General features: G+C 39.1%; 1 protein-coding gene across 11 annotated transcripts in view; it reads left to right on the forward strand.

Annotated features, from left to right (window-relative positions):
- ATP8B (ATPase phospholipid transporting 8B) overlaps positions 1-17,719 on the forward strand; it is a 150,313-nt gene that overhangs the window by 90,412 nt on the left and 42,182 nt on the right. The window lies entirely within an intron of this gene.

Genomic DNA, 17,719 nt, shown 5'->3' on the forward strand with positions numbered 1-17,719 from the left:
TTCACGACACAAATTGGTACGGTTCTACGTAGCGTCTTACACGTAGAATTGTCGGGGAGTGTACGTCGTACATCTTGCTACGCTGTTAATTTGTCTTATGATAACAAATTGCCAACGTGACAGATAAATTGAAAGACTCTGTTAAGCGAAGTATTAGGCGATAGAAAATTCCCATTTTCTAACCGACTCGATGAGGCCACGCAAATGGGAGCGTCGGGTTTTTCCATGAATTCTAGAGAGAGAGAGAGAGAGAGAGAGAGAGAGAAAATGCGTCGCGTTCGCCTATTTACATAGATATGCAACGACGAGGATTTAATGAACGCTTACACGTTTAATTCGAGCAGATAAGAACTGCAAGGTCCGCGGTAACTTCGCTTTTAACGCCATTTTCTCATTATCAATTTTCTTTCAACTTGTCAAGGTGTGTTGTCGCGTTCTGCGGTGTTGTTCGAGTCGAGCCGCCGAAAAACATTCGGTTGTTTTTTCGGCGAGCGGTGATCTTTCCTTGAACTTTCATGCAGCCGTTGCAGTCACCCATGCGTCGGTCACCGGTGACCGACACATGACCACGGCGATTACATGCTCTCGCATAATTACTACTATTTTTAACACGTTGAACGCCACGGGGGGGGGGTCACCGGTGACCGGCACTTAACTTGGCGGTGACGTCATGAGGGGCCACCGGTGACCGGCGCGCCCAAATTGATAGAAATATATGTAATTTAACCCTTTGCACTCGAGTGGTGACTCTGAGGCACCACCAAAATTATTAGATCACGTTCTAAGATAATTTTTAATTGATAGAAATATATATAATTTAACCCTTTGCACTCGAGTGGTGACTCTGAGGCACCACCAAAATTATTAGATCACGTTCTAAGATAATTTTTAATTGATAGAAATATATATAATTTGACCCTTTGCACTCGAGTGGTGACTCTGAGGCACCACCAAAATTATTAGATCACGTTCTAAGATAATTTTTAATTGATAGAAATATATATAATTTGACCCTTTGCACTCGAGTGGTGACTCTGAGGCACCACCAAAAAGAAATTATTATATCACGTTCTAAGATAATTTTTATATTATCAAAGTTTAGATTTTGGACGTTATTGAAAGTGTAACCGTTGTATGAATCACGAGACTGAATTTCGTACGCGTAAAATGCGCTCTGTATCGTAAAATGAAAGTACTATAAGTTAGAAAGATGATTTTAGATTTACAGTTAAAATGGCTTCGAGTGCAAAGGGCTAAAACAAATGTCGATATCTAAAATTTTGTATTATTACCATCGTCGATTGAAACAGTGACCCCTGTCGCAATTAACATGTCAAACATGGTTGTCTATTGCAGACAATATATTTCAACATTATATGTATCGCATAAAAGAATATTCATCGTGGCGCCACGGAGAATTTCTGTAAAACCGGCGTGGCATTCAACGTGTTAATAATGTCAAGCAACGTTGCAAAGTGCACTAACGACGATCTAATAATTGCTTAGATAACATTGCGGTTAACAATCTATTGGAGTAGAAGCGACTGGATACAAATTGCCAGGCAACGAGCATACTTTGATATCGTACGGCGATGCGCGCGTGGTTAAATGTTTTTTCCCGGTAGGAAAATTGGATAATGTCTTAATCGGAAAACACTCGATGCGAATCGTATAGGGCCAATCACGGTAACGACCCTGCACGAGCAAGTAAATCGAAAATGTCGAATAGATATTTTTTCATAAAACGCCCCGTTTTCGAGCTAATTGAGTTCGAATATTGGCCGGGTGCACGTGTACTCGAGTGCATTACTACCGGCAGCAGCGTCAAGAAGCGACCCCCTTACCCCATGGTACTCTTTGAGCGTTGAAAACAGCGCTCGAGTGCGCGTGCACTTGACCAATATTTAAATTTAATTGTCTCGCGAACAGAGGGCTCCTCCCGCACGGATATCGTTATGGACGTTTTCCCCATATTTCTCTCGATCAAATGATCATCCTTCAACTCGCATCGATTCGCTTGACAAATTTGATTTGATTTGATAATTCGATCAACCCCTGCGTGCTCAGCGAAAATCATTTTGAAACTCCGCTAATTGCGATCCTTGTTGTGAACCTTTTATTTTGCAAATTTTATACGATTGAGAATCGAGAAATAATACGATTCGCAGGACATTTGTTAACGGATCTCGGTACAATTAAAAACAATACGGTGTTAACCAAGAGTCGAGAGATCGTGTTTCGTAACTCGAAAATCGAGAAGTTCGGTTTGTTTTCGGATAGCCACGTGTGTCCTGAAACGTGGAATATTTATTTATCCGGGTGGAAATATCGATTAGCGTTGCCGGTGCACGTTCTATGAACGTAGAACGCCCGTCAATTACAAACGACATTCGAGGAAAGCGAACTTCTAATTGAGAATACAATTGCCGGCAGATTGCGACGCAGAAGTCGCTCCGCGAACGGGAACGTGTCGGGCCGCGGCGGTTTCGATTTGTCAAATTTAAACACGGCTCACGACTGCGCAAATAATGCGTGCCGGCGCAAACAGCGCGGCTCGTGTGACCCTTATTTTAGCTCTAGAATTATAAAAAATTCAGCGACTTCCAACTGCAGCGGCGGGACATAGTCGTACGATATATCGCGGTGCATGCGCCGCGATACGTGTTTCCGAAGGATTTCTACGGGGAGGACCCGTTCACGTTTGTACGTCTTCGGCCCGTTTCCGGTTTCAAGAGTCGCCGAAATTCGCAACGCGATATCCAGCGTTTCTCGCGCGTATTAAATTCCATCGGGAACATTGCCGATCAATTTTTGGATGCGACGTTCGCCGCGGTCTTCCCGGTGGAAGTCGGTGACGTGATTCTTGCCGATCTGGGAGGGGTTGGGGGCGTTATTTGTCACGTATCAACAAAAATAAAGTCGCTACGGATTTGAATAATTTTTTTTTTTATACGTTCATGTCGAATCTAATTTTCTCGTGCTTTATCTATTTGTTACATTTCCTTCGACGATTTTGTACGCTCTTTTAAAAAGTATGCTGAAACTGACCTTAATTTTTTTATTCTTTCTACACTATTACATAAATTCGTGATCTCAAAGTTGTATATAAAAATTATTCACGCATTTTGGTTGCCTACGTAAGAGCAAAGGAAACATGTACGTATGTAGTTGGATCGTGATTCGAATTTTTGAGAAGGATATAGTAGGCGCATCAAAAAATTGCTGAAATAAGATACATCTTCGTTCCTGAAAATGTAATGATGATATGTTACATAAAAATTCGCACGTAACATTTCAAAAATGTACTGCCAGTTTATAGCAGTAGTTTTACCAAGTTAAAAGTTTATCTTCGTCGAATAGATTTTATTATAAATAAGATATAATTTCGTAATCGTCATCCACAGGAGAAATAGGCGAACAAGACATGGAAGAGTACAACCAGATTTCTCGAAGTTTCCTTCATAATTCGTTCGCTCATAGAAGTCCATTGACAATTAATAGCGCGGTACTGAATTATTAATCTCTGCCACGTGACCTGGTGCAGGCATCGTTCCACTGACCGTATCGCATGAAAGTGGTATCGAATGAACGTCTATAAACGAAAATCGCGAATCTTAAAAAGTCGTTTCACTTTCACCGTCTCGGCGCTTTAACACGGTAACCACTGATCTATTTTCCGGCTACGATTAAAGTCCTGTTCCTCGGAAGAGCGTAAAAAAAAAGTAGACAATACTTTTCATCGAAACTATTCTTCTATGTAGATCTTGCACGTAAAATTGCGTTGCACCGTTTCCTTAAATTAGAAACTCTATATGCGTGCGCAATTCATCGACCTTAGGAAAAGAAAGTCCAAAGCTTAGATCATTCGATCTTGGAAAGGTTAAACAACTCGCTTGCGTGCGCATAAACATTCGTTTTTAGCGCTTCTCGCGACGAATAGCGTCGTTGCTACAGTAAAAACTGTCGCGAAAACTTAGAAAAACACTCTTTCGAACATTTGGAAATAGTAATTTTTAACGTTCAACAATCTTTGGTCTTGTAGATCATTTTTATAAAACAATTAGCTTTCCGGGAACTCGCTTTTCCCTCGCGTTCAAAATGATATTCGCTTTTGAAAAATATAGGGATACGATTATGAAAGCTGACAGCGTTTGTTTAAACCTCCCTCGCGTCAACGGCTCGCATAATCTCATCTTAAACTTATCTCATCTTACCTTCAGCTTTAATCCTCCGGGAAGGAATGCCGACGTACAGGCGATATGACTGTACATCTTAATCCAGAAATTCCAAGCAGACAATTTGATTACTAGACTGCGGATTTCATCGTGTTTAGGACAAAAGTGAATAGGTGAAATACGAAACTGTGAAGATATTGAAAGTATTAGGTCTACCGGAAAGTTCTGTCCGTTTGAGAAATGAAAGGAAATAATAGATTTTAATAAATTTAATGATATTTATTGTAGAATATAATTTCCGTCGTTACTTGTGACCTCTTGCCAGCGCGATGGCAATTTGTGAGCAACATTTTTCAAAAATATATGTCTCAAATGAATATGCGCATATCTATTGAAATTTGCAATGACATTATCAGGCAGAACTTTCCGGTAGACCTAATATTTGAGACTGCTGTTGCACTATTGTTGACTTAATAAAATCATCAGAAGGAACAATTAATTTTCATTTAATTTCTCATAGTTTCATTTCATATTTTCACTATTTTATTGTTCACCTATCCATTTTTGTAATATATGTATAAAATCCGCAGTCTTTTAACACTAGAACTACCAAAGCAATCAAAATAGAGTGGTTTCTGATTTTTTCTCTTGCAGTTCTTGTGGTATTATAAAGATATTTCCAGGAGAAACTTTTACGTACTTTTCTTTATTGAAGTATATATTGTAATATAAATCACATGCGCAATTTATATTACATATTTATATTATATATATTTATATAATTGTATAAATATTTATATATTTATATTATAGATCCAGTCTTGGCATTGTTATGAAACGGTGCACAGTAAAATTCTCCTCTATTGTCCTTCAGTTTGTAAACAAAAATGGACAATTTTGGAAGAGGAGATACGATTATCCTCGCGTCTCATTTTTATAGTTGTTAACAGTCGACGATTATAAAAACGAGCCGCGAGGCTCGAATAATCGTATACCTCTTCTCAAATAGTCCATTTTTGTTTGCAAGCTGAAGGACAATTGGAGAGAACATCCTGCATATTAGTCGCGTTTAGGGCTCGGTAGTTCCAGTGTTAACTACTTTCCCAACCATTCTTACGTTTTATGGATCCTAACAAAATACTAGGAATATAGAACGATAGACCAACAAATGAGAATTAATTGTTAAATCGTAGTAATTTGTTCCGTCATCCGCATAAAGTGTCGAGGGTTAATTATCGATGCTTCCATCGCATTGGCATTTAACCACCGTGTCGATTCGACAACCATTTAGCAGGAACGAATTGCAAAGGGGCCGAAACCTCAAGATAACCATCAATTCCGAATTTTTAACGAGTCCACATAAACGTCCGCAGCGTGGCGCAGGTTAACAAAGGGAACAGCGATCCCAGCGTCGGATAACCAGAACGACGCAATTAAGGGAACATTTCTCGTTTGTATTGATAACTGAAATGACTGGATTAGTGCCAAGCATCGGATTTTAAGGCCAGAGCAGCGTCGTCGCCGTTCGTAAAAACTTGCTAGAGCACCGCGCGGAGGGGGGAGGGGGGGGGGGCAGAGATTTCTCCGTATCCAAGGGATGGATCTTCAGCGCGGCTGTCTCTTCGTAGAACTTGAGCCGTGAATTATACATATAGCGATTTCTGGTACGTTCCGGTGAAAGAGTCTCGAGACACCGTCGATCGAACCGACGGGATAAGACGCGTTATTGATTCTTCTTGATACGAGCGCGCCGGCACGATAAATTCTATTTTTTTTTGTCGCCTTTTCTGCGAGCTGTTCGATCGCTTGCTTGCTTGCTTGTACTCGCAAGCCGAGAAATATCGCGCCGGAAATGAATTGGATCGGTTTTGCGCGAACGTTCCGCTTTTTTCTGTAATACATAGATTTACGCGCGGCACGCCGGCACGATCTCTCATCTTTCACATGCGGCGAATCGGGCGCGAACGCGACTCTGTCCGAGCGAAATCATTTTTGTCATTGTATTTTGTGGATATACAGAATGAATCGTGTAAATTTTAAATTATCAACATCTAAATGAAAAGTGTTAAAAATACAAAAGTTATAATGTTTTAAGGGGGCGAGAACTTACGACGTATTTACACTTTTTTGTAAATAGTGCAGTTTTCGAACTTTCAAGGTCTACTTCTTTTTTTTTTTTTAGATGGACGAGTATATCTCGCTCATTGTAGATCGAAAGAATATGAAATTTTAAGTAGAAAAGTGTAGACTTACGTTCATCCTAATGTTGATTGTTCACAAGATTTTAGCCAGTGATTACATCCTTCGATCGATTTATTTTAACCCGAGAAAGATAACCTACGTCGCAGAGGCGCCTGCAAAGACTGTTGATTTTTGTTAATTTTTCATAGAGGTCTAGTGATTTAAGTTTAAAATTACTTAAAATATAAAAAAATATAATATAAATGCATTTTATTTTTACAATAATGCCAAACCTTTAAAATGACTAGATTAACTTAAATAAATATCCATTGTTAGTATAAAATTGACGCCTTAGAAAAGCATGCGCCTCTGAAGCGTATGGTTATCTTTTACGTACGTTGTCATATGGTTATCTTTCTAGGGTTAAAATCTTGTTAACCATTAGGTTTATAGGTTGTTGGTAGGTTTATACTTTTCTACTTAGAAGTTAATATTCTTTTGATCTGCTATGAGAAAAATATATCATTCCATTAAAAAAAAAAAAGAAATGAGATTAACCTTGAAATATTGAGAACTACGTTATTTAACACTAAACCTATCGCGGTCAAAGTGACCGCTTTCTTATTTTGCAATTCTGCAAAGTTCCGAGACTCTTTCGTGGAAAACGCTTGAATAAGTTATATTATTGGAGCAAGTTGTGTAATAAAAACTGTACAAATTCTAAATAAATTCGGTCTTCTCACTTTTGTGAAGCAGTACATGCCAGTTAGTATTACTGCTTGGTAGGTTTAGTGTTAAAAGAAAGGTACATACGTCAATTGTGTAAAAATCAACTACAGTAATGTCTCTCTAATTGACGCTCAGATAATCCACAAAAATAGACAATTTAGGAAGTGGAGATACGATTATTCGATCCTTGCGGTTCATTTTTATAGTCTCGAATTGTCAACAACTATAAAAACGAGCTGGAAGGCTCGAATAATCGTGTCTCCTCTTCCCAAATTGTACATTTTTGTGCGCAATCTGAGCGTCAGTTAGGGAGACATTACTGTACCAGTAATTCTTGAGACAAATTTTTGAAAATATATATATATTTTCATAGCATTTTTCCGCTGACTCTGAATCCGTCAAAATTAATTTGCGTACACCTGCTGCGTACGTTGGATCACGCGACTTTCACAACATTGTTTTGTCTAACAAATATTTTGGAAGTTGCAGGGATGTACAAGTTGCGTATAGTCTGCTCTGTACAAAGACGAAAATGATTTTACTCGCGGCTAGAAAACGGCGTTTCAGCTCGCCGCGCGATCCGCTCGCTTCGCGAGCGTTCTCGCGAGCTGGGGCCGCGTAGTTTGTTCCGCGACGAAGGGAAAGGACGTGGAAAGGGCAGAAAGAGAGCCGTCCGGAGGATTTTCCATTATCGCGGAGACGACCGGCAGCAATTCCGCGGGAAATTACGGGCGGCGAAAGTAAATCGCGGAACGGGCTCTTATTATGAGCGCGTGCTCGCGTCAGAAGAACGCTTAGCGGTGCGAGAATCCTCGGGGCTGGTCTTGGATCCTCGGTCGAAACGTTGTTCTCGAATCGGACTCGAAAGTTCTACAGTCGCCGTGGCACCAGCCGGCTCGCTAAATTCCCGCGGAAACCGCGCAAATATTTAATGGAACGTGGATGCTTCGCGCCGTTCAACTAGCCGTCTCTTGCCTCGCGTGTATGACGTGGGACTTCTTCTTCTTCTTCTTCTTCTTCTTTTTCTTCTCTTTTTTTTTCTTTAAATACGAGCAGCCGTTTTATGCCTGGGTTAATAATAGAACTGCCTTTTATCTAGGGCTGAAAATAACGTTACTCGTTTGAACCCCGAGTTGTAAATATGGTCGGGCCCGGTAAACAATGCGGAGGTGGTTTTTTTGTCGGTGGTGGTGGGTCTTTGCTTGGCTTTCCGTTGGAATTTATGTTCGGATAAAGGCTGTGACAGAATTGAAGTAATTTCGTTAATTGGACCGAGACTACAGCGGTTCTGTGAACTCCTTCGACTGTTCGGGAGGCTTGAAATCCGGACGAAGTTGTGCATTGTAATTGGACTTGCAGATCTTCGCGCGTTCAGGGTGTTTGTGCAGTTTTACGGCGGTTGATTCTTTGAAGAACAGGAGTTAGATAACAATGTATCTCTCTCTGTTTAATAATATCAGTATATAAAAAATAATGCAGCGGTATCGTGAAATTATTTTAATGTCTTCATATGTTTGTATTTCATCTACTAATTTTTGTCGTAATTGTATAAAATCCGCAGTCCAGTTATAACTGCGTGAAATCCACGATCAACTAATAATTAGAAAATTCTACAGCTTTTAACGTAATCTCAAGTTAAATCAAAGTAAACATGCATACAGTCTAAGAGATGATGTTTTTTTCAATTCGAAAGAGGAGTTCATCATATTTGAAAAGTAATAGAATCGTATAGAAGAAACATTTTCCATCTTAAATTTCAAATCTCACAACGATCGAATTTCTGATCAGTTTAAAAGTATAGTTGCGAAAATCATATTCTTTCGCCGTAGAAGAAATTTGGATCGACTGCTTTAAGATCAGTCTGCTGTCGAGATTATATCGTGTAGCCATGAATTCTTATCACAGCCTCGGTGCTAAAGAACTTCGAGAACTTTGATTTTTGCTAACTAAGTAGATCGACAAGTTTGATAGGAACTTGTAACGGCGTTATACACTCACGAGGTAGCGAATGAGAGTTTAAAAATGTCCCGGCAACTACCCTCAAGTCTGTAACGCGAAAATAAAGTAGAATCTCGATTATCGAAATCCCTCGAATCGAAATTCTTTCTTATCCGAATAGACGTTTCGCACTTAGACGTTCGTTGTACGTATCGGTAAATTAATTAAACCCTTCGCGGAAAGAAACAATTTCATTTGCAACTGCGTCGATTAGCAATCCTTCGCCCTTGATCGTTTTCCTGACGGAATGAAACAATTGTTCAGTTTCTTCAAAGGAATTAATTCGAGCAAACAGGAAAGACAATTTTCATCCAACTCAGGTTTCTTGTCATTATCATTATCATTATCATCATGCGAATTTAATTTTCATGAAAACGAAGCCTCCCACGCAATTTTCTTATTCTTGATTTTCTTCTTATTTCGAGCCGTAGAATTTACCCGATCCATTCGTACCATGAATTATGAAACACCCTGTATGTATATAATATGTATAACGTATTAGATTTATATTTTATAATCGCAGCTATTGGCAGCCGATTTGTCTACTTCTCGATTATCCTTGTCTTCTTGCATTTTTCTATATTTTCTTATGCTGTACGACCACTTATTAAAGATTTAAGGAAGATTCGGCGGGATTGGTGTTCACGAAAATAGGCGTTTCGTTGTTCTGTGCGCGGCGACGTAAGCTCCATGCGAAGATACATGCGAGGAACACGCGGGGTCGCGTTTTTTCCATGGAGGCTTTACGGGAGAGAATCGAGGTTCAATATTGGCCGAGTGCGCGTGCACTCGGACACAGTGGGACGACGGTGTTCGATTCGCCGGTCGTGGGAGTGTCGGTGGCGGATTCCTTTCAACCCATGGACACCCAGGAGTGACCCGACCGTGCCCTCGCCGGTGCACGCGCACTCCGCTCGATATTTAAACTCGATTTTCTCGCGAAACCAAAGGCTCTTTAAAGAAAAAATGGCGTTCAGCGAATTCCGGGCGGCTTTTCGCACGGTAAATTGATGCGTCCCGGCTGCAGTCTCTCTCTCTCTCTCTCTCTCTCTCTCTCTCTCTCTCTCTCTCTCTCTCTCTCTCTCTCTCTCTCTCTCTCTCTCTCTCTCTCTCTCTCTGCCCTTTGAGAGGCCGGATGTCGGCGCATTTGACGACCCTCGGCACTCTGTGCGCCTAATTCCTAAAATTCCGGGCAAGTAGGTTCGATATTGAATTCGCCGAAATCTAATATTTAAACCGCGGGTCTCTATGGTAATGTCACAAACGTTAGAACCGAAGAAAACTTTTGTCAATTAAAAAACTACCCGCGACAGTGAAATGAAGGGTGTCCATCTTTGAGCGTTACTTCGAAATTTCGCGTCATTAAAATTTTTTGCAGTAACTTTATACTGACTTTATCTGCAAGTGAACCACTTTCTTCATATTTTTTAATTATTCTTTGGATTCGCATGTTCGATCGACAGTTTTCTCTTCTATATTCTGTACGAAATTGTTGTTCCTCCAACTTCTCTGCACAATTTTCGTCAAATTTGTAATAATTCTTAACAATAAACAGGCGTTGTTGAATCAAATGTCTTCTCTCCACATTTGTTACACTTCGGTGTTTTAACGAGTCATTTTTATCGTAAACGCGTAAAATCGTTACTACGACGCAAGTGACCAAGAAATAACTTTTATCGTATCACAGGCGCACGAATCATATTTTATTAAGATCAACCCTTTGCACTCGAAGCCATTGTAACTCTAAATTCAAAACAGTCTTTCTGATCTGTTTATTATTTTAATAATTTATTATTAACCCCTTAACGCGCAGAAACGTATTAACACGGGCGTGCAAAACCGGCCAAAATGTGCAGACCCGTATATATACGGTCGGCGTCGCAACTTATGTTATGTTACCTATATTAATTGAAAAACAGTACGATGGGTACAAAATTCGATCTGCAATGCGATTCAATATTCACTATAATTATTTATCCACTATTTTTATTGAATTTTTAGTAATTTTTGCATTTTTTTTACATATTTATTGAAATTAAGGTCCAAATATGTATTTTCTTAGATAAAAAAAATTGATTTTTTTGGTCGGTTTTTTTTTTTAAATTGTGCATTAAGGGGTTAATTTTTATTATTTCCATAGTATTTCCATAGTATTTCCATAGTATTTTTTATTATATCCATAGTATTTCCATAGTATTTTTTATTATTTCCACAGCATTTCCATAGTATTTTTTATTATATCCATAGTATTTCCATAGTATTTTTTATTATTTCCACAGTATTTCCATTTTATGTGACTTGCTGCATTTTGTACATACGAAATTGAGTCTTGCGACTCGTACAACAGTTACGCTTCCATCAGTTTTTCGAATATAAATAAATACGATAATGTGTATTTTGGAACTTGATACAACAATTTCTAGAGGCACCACAGAGCCGTCACTCGGCTGCAAAGGGTTAATAATAGGGTTAATAAAAGCGTCGCAAGAGCAATCGCCGTAGCAGTCTTCGATATTTTTTCGACTCCGAGGGATCTTTTGGGGCAGCGATTTAGCCGAACACGCCGTGTCAAAGGTCAAACGTAGTCCCAAAACGCGCCGCCTGTTCGTGAATTCTGAAGATATTAAAAAAGAAACTTTCAGCGGATATACTTTCCTGAATGCAGAATGCACGACCTCGCATCCTTATTGCACCTATGACCTCGATGTTCCGCTCGGTGCTCCTGCCCTGAGCGATATCATTTTCAGAGACGGATCTTTTACAACATTTAAATAGTCGATTTCGTGCAAACGCAGTAACGAAACTCGTCGTAGCGAGTTCGGGGCAACGTAAACGTTGTTTAAGAGCAATGGCAGCGAGCAGAAAGAACGACGACAGTGGTTCGCAGGGGAAAAAAGTCGCGATTCAAAGAAGTGCTCGTAAGAGCAATTATGTTTTACAGCGTCCTTTTTTTGCAAACGCAGCTACACGTGAGGGAATTAGTTCTATGACTTCTACTTGAGACGTAGAATCATCTTTTTGTTCACCGCGTTGGGGACTCTCCGCCGCCTTCGGCGAGAATTAATATTTTTACAACTCCAAAGATCTTCCGACGTTATCGCTAGACTGCGGATTTTATGCATTTATAGCAAAACGGAGCAGCTATAATTTAGGATAGCACAATAAAGAAATTTCAAAGTGACAATCTATTATTTTTAATCTATTCAAATGACTAACGAAAAAATGAACTTGCTATTCAGTCTCCGTATCTTACAATTAATGTAGACAATATTTACTTTGCATACAAATCCGCAGCCCTAATTATCGCCATTTTAACGCTTCGACCGCCACGCCGATAATCTAAAAAATTTCTCAAATTCAAGGTATTTTGTTTAATCGAATTGAAATTTGAAAGTTAAATTGCACGACATCGATTACTTTTATAATTATATTTTTGTTGTTAGAAATATTATATTCTTATGGATTGCGGAGCCTGATAAAAATTAGGAAGATACAATAGATCAGCGTAAAAATTAATTTTCAAATCGGAGCAAATAATTCCGTCACCCGCGTATGGGAATAAAATTTGGAATAATTTTATTTATTATTTCAAAACGATTTTCTTTTGTATAATTTTTTTTATCTTACTTGTATAATTTTTTTTATCTTACTTGCATGACCGACTTGAAAACGAAAATACGTTTCGCACGCGATCTTCTTAGTTTCAAATATCATATTTTATGGATCTTGCCCAACGTTGAGCAATAAAACAAAAATACCGAACGACTCTTTGGAGCAGCCATTGCGGCATAAAACTGCACACTGAACAATGGAAATTCCCAAAATTTTCTTGTTTACATCATCCATCACTGAAACGATAGCTGCGTTCCATTTTTTTCTCCCACAATATTATTCTCGCTTCCGTTGAGAGAATGTTCTTACTTATCCGGCTGGCAGAAATGGATTTCTCTCCTGTTAATAGTTCGGAAGGGAGATTCTTTTCAATGAATTACGCTCAAGTTGCACTATTTTAGTGCTTCAAACTTCGAAGCTACTTCTTCGAAAGCTGTTGTTCGTGTTGCATGTTTTCAACACCTAATAACAAAATAGGCAATCGTGTCGTTGGAACTTACAGCTCTTTCGAAAAAAATTCTTCAATCCTGATCCGGTCATGTGGCATCCGTAGAAATGTTTCTTGTGCAGGAGAACAATAAAAAAAGAGTTTTAATTGCAGCAAGCTGTAATAAGTTCTGTTAGTTATCGATACTTCTGTTCGCTTTTGGAAGGGAACTCCGAGAAAACTGTCTAGTTAAAGGATAAATAAATTCAGGTTTATTCATCGAATAAACCAGTTATAGAATTAACGAGGTAGACACTGGTAACAAACGCGATTGCAACAAATGAGCCGTTTATTTTGAAAGTGGCATAAGTCACTTTACCGTAATGAAAAGTGGTGATTTTTTAATGTTTATACGAAATTATTTATACTGAGAAAAATATCAGTATCCTGAGATAACAAATACAAGTAAATCTTCTCGAAAGTTAACATCCGTATTTTTAAACGTGTTAAAACGCAAACCCTTAAATATATCGACTTAAAAACAAAGTGACTTATGCCACTTTCAAAATAAACGGCTCAAACATCAAGATATTTTATCATTCTTCAATTCTATATCATCGTAAGATAATGTTTTTAGATTCTAAACTCGACGCATCCTCGCCACTGCAACCCTTTAGATGTAGTATCACCGGCAGTACATGATAAAAATGTAAGGGATACCTAAAAGTGCTGTAACTTCGCGAAAAAATATCACAGCCAAGTTTCTTTCTTTTTTTTTACATTAAAGGAGGAGGATGGTACTTCATTCGACCGTAAACGGCATCTGTGGGAAAAATTTTGCGAAGTCCGTGCATTTCGTCAAACATGGCAATTTTCAATATGACGAACTCGGTAATTTCCAATACGAGAAACATGGTCTCACATTTAAATGGTTACAACGGCGAATGTGTATCGAATTAAAAATCGAGAAACGGTATCTTAAAGTAGAAGTTTCGAGCTTTAATTTGAAAACAAGACCATCGTCCTACGATGATTTCTCGCGGTGTCATCGTCGCGGTCAAAGTTAACAAATTTTAATTACCCATAATTTAATTTAATTATCAATAATTATCCACGAAACAATTATTTATAACATCGGGAAAGAAAGTATCGGAAACCAGTCGTTTCGATCGATTATCTGGTGTTAACCGTAGTGTCAAAATGCGATGTCGAAAGGTTCGCATTCCATCGAGCATTAAAAATCGATATATCTGCGTGGTTATTGGAAATATTACTGCGAATAAAATCTCGACGAACAAAAGCCGGGATTCGAATCGACCACCGTGCAACGCGTTCGGATTTCACGCGCGATGCACCCCGCGGCACTAAAATAGTTTCGGCTTGTAGAGAAAGAGAGAGAGAGCGAGACAGAGAGAGAGCGAGAGAGAGAGTGAGAGAGGCAGAGAGAGAGAGAGAGCGAGGCAGAGAGAGAGACAGAGAGAGAGAGAGAGAGGTAGAGAGAGAGAGAGAGCGAGGCAGAGAGAGAGAGAGAGCGAGGCAGAGAGAGAGAGAGAGAGAGAGCGAGGCAGAGAGAGAGAGAGGCAGAGAGCGAGGCAGAGAGAGAGAGAGGCAGAGAGCGAGGCAGAGAGAGAGAGAGCGAGGCAGAGAGAGAGAGCGAGGCAAAGAGAGAGAGAGAGAGAGCGAGGCAGAGAAAGAGAGAGAGAGAGAGAGAGAGAGAGAGAGAGAGAGCGGTTTCCGCGTGCAGCTCCGACGGTCCAAGCGTCTAAACGTTGCCGGGAAAATGATTTTTCGCGAAGAAACGTGGTACGCTCGCCGTTTGAGAACCGCGTGCTTACGTAAGAGCGAGCCATTACCACGGTCTTAGGAGATCGGAGACGCGGTGTGCTGTCCGTCGGCGCGGGTTCTCTGGAAATCTCGGGGCCGGAGGAGCGTGTGTAGATCGACGCCGAGGCCCGTTAAGATTTCGAGGAAGTGCACACATCTCGTCGGATATTTTCGTTCGTAGACGCCCAAAGCGGCTTGCTCGCGAACGCTGACATCATTCGTGCATGTGGAACCAAGGACACCGAAGAAAACACCGCTCGCGAAGGATGCTTGCTTGCACGATCGCTGCCGCACAAATCCCGTCGCCCGCGATCCTCCTACGTTGACAGTGCGGCACTTTGTTTACTCTCTTTCGTTGCTAGTCCCGTTTCTCGCGGAAAACATCCTGATCGGTTTCGCCCGTTTCTCGCTTTTCCTTTTGTCCGAAGTTGCCGGTCGATTTTCATCAGCGAGCACGATAACTCGAACACACTGCAATGTAAATGTTTTTTTCTCGAATAGGATAGCGCTAAATTATACTTAACACTATGCCGTCCGCAGATCTTAGATATGATTCTTTCGTTTGACGCCGGCATAATAGGTTGAAAATATTAGATTTAAAAAAAAATGTCGAAGATGGCGGTAATATGAATTCCTAAAATTAAGATATGAGCCGTTTATTTTGAAAGTGGCCTAAGTCCATTTATTTGAAAATGCAGATATTTAAGGTTTTTACGTTTTAATAAATTTAAAAATATTGCTAATTGATAACATGGTGGTATAATGTTTTTGTGTTCCTAAGGGTCACTACGTTCTTTCAGTTTTGCTGACATGAAATTATATGTATTACGTAGAAATGTGAATATTAAAATAGCTAGCTCGGTGTGTTTTTGAAAAATGACTTAGGCCACTTTCAAAATAAACGGCTCGTATGTCGTCCAAGAATTTTCGTACTTAATTCTTAGTTGAATAAGCACAATGCTATAGTTAGTTTGCTGCCTTTTAACACCCAAGAAATATAGTTCAAATGTTATTTCAGTTTTTTCGAATGGCACCAAAGTGGTACCACCGGCATACAAGAGATAGTTTTTGCATGACACTCAGCGTGGTGCCACCGGACGGCATAGTGTTAAAATACAATCTATAATGAATTGATATTATTAGTAACAGTGCTGGAATTTTTCTTCACATCTTCGGTGGTTATTCGTAACCAAAATATAATTCTAGTTATCCGTAATCGTTATTCATACCTAGACCGCGGATTTTATGCATTTCGTGATAATAATTGATAGATCAAATGCAAAATAGCAAACACATATGTACAATTTGGGAATATTATTGTATTACTGCGGACTCCATTAGAATGATTAAGAAAATAAATAAATGTCTATGTAGTTTCTGCACTTTGTTATTAATGAGAACAATTTTTATTTTGCATAAAAATCCGCAGTCTATTCATAACCATTATCCATAAACTCTTTTTGTTCTGTCCCTCACGAATATTTATATTTAAGTTTTCTTTTTTCCGTTTTACATTTTTCTATCTCATCCGTTGTTGCATGACTGCTACCATTATTATTATTATTATTATTATTACTATTACTACTCTCTCTCTCTCTCTCTCTCTCTCTCTCTCTCTCTCTCTGTAACAAAGGGTTTATCCCGTTGATAAATAAAATTATTATTACTATTATTATACTACTATTATTATACTATTATTATTAACCAAAAATTATATTCGTCAATTGTAGCGGTTATCTGTAACGAATTAACATTCTCGTCATTTGACGAGAGTTCGTAATTGAAACTGTTGTTTTGATCATTGTTATCGATAACCAAAAACTAAACTCCGTCATTTATCATGGTTATTGGCAACCGCGACACATTAAAATATCCTTTAAAATTTAACGACGACTGCCCTGTATTTGATGCGAATCAAAATCAATTGGCGAAATAAATGTAGGACGCGCGAGGTCAGACCCCGAAGTCATTCTGCAGAGTAGCATTTAGTTTAGTCCAAGGCTCCGAAGCAAACACATCATCCCGACGAGCAAGCGTCTCCATTGAGTCAACAAAGTTGTTGATTCTACACCGTGCGCGAAACAAGTTCCAGGAGAAACTTGCAACAGTTACGGGATTGCCGCAGTCATTTCTATAAGTTCTTTTGATCTTGCCGCATCGCACCAGGACGCGGCGTCAATCAAGGTCTTCCTTTTCCATGAGAAACCTGGAACATTTAGCATGATTTGAAGATTTTTTTTAATTACACCGTGTAGAGTATTTACCTTAGTCTAATGCTTAGTCTATGCTAGTCTATCGGGAATCTGGTGAAAAAAAGCGATACTCTGATCCATGCGCAGTGCAAAAAGTTATAGATTTCTATTTTCAATTATCTCGAATATAGAAATATACAATTTTTATCTGGTTTAAATATCAGGAAAAAATGTAAAAGTTGCTTCGAGTCTGTTTAACACTGAAAAGTATAATAGCAAATGATATTCTTAAAATTCAATTTCAAGATTTATCGGTGAAAAATTATTATAATAATTCGACAATAATTATTAATAATTATTATAATAATTCTAATTGTACACACCATCGTGGTTTCAATGAGGACACACGTTACGACGATGGTGTTTCGTCGTGTTCGTAATAAGGACAGACCTGGATGAAACAGACATTGACGTTCCAAAAATAAGCGATCTATTATTAACAACAAAGGGCATGCAGATTTGTCCATTTTCGACGTCGCGGCAACGTCTTAACTTCAGCTAGCTTCAGAAACCCGGGCCGG

The sequence above is a fragment of the Megalopta genalis genome, chromosome 4, assembly GCF_051020955.1.
Source record: "Megalopta genalis isolate 19385.01 chromosome 4, iyMegGena1_principal, whole genome shotgun sequence".
NCBI lineage: Eukaryota > Metazoa > Arthropoda > Insecta > Hymenoptera > Halictidae > Megalopta > Megalopta genalis.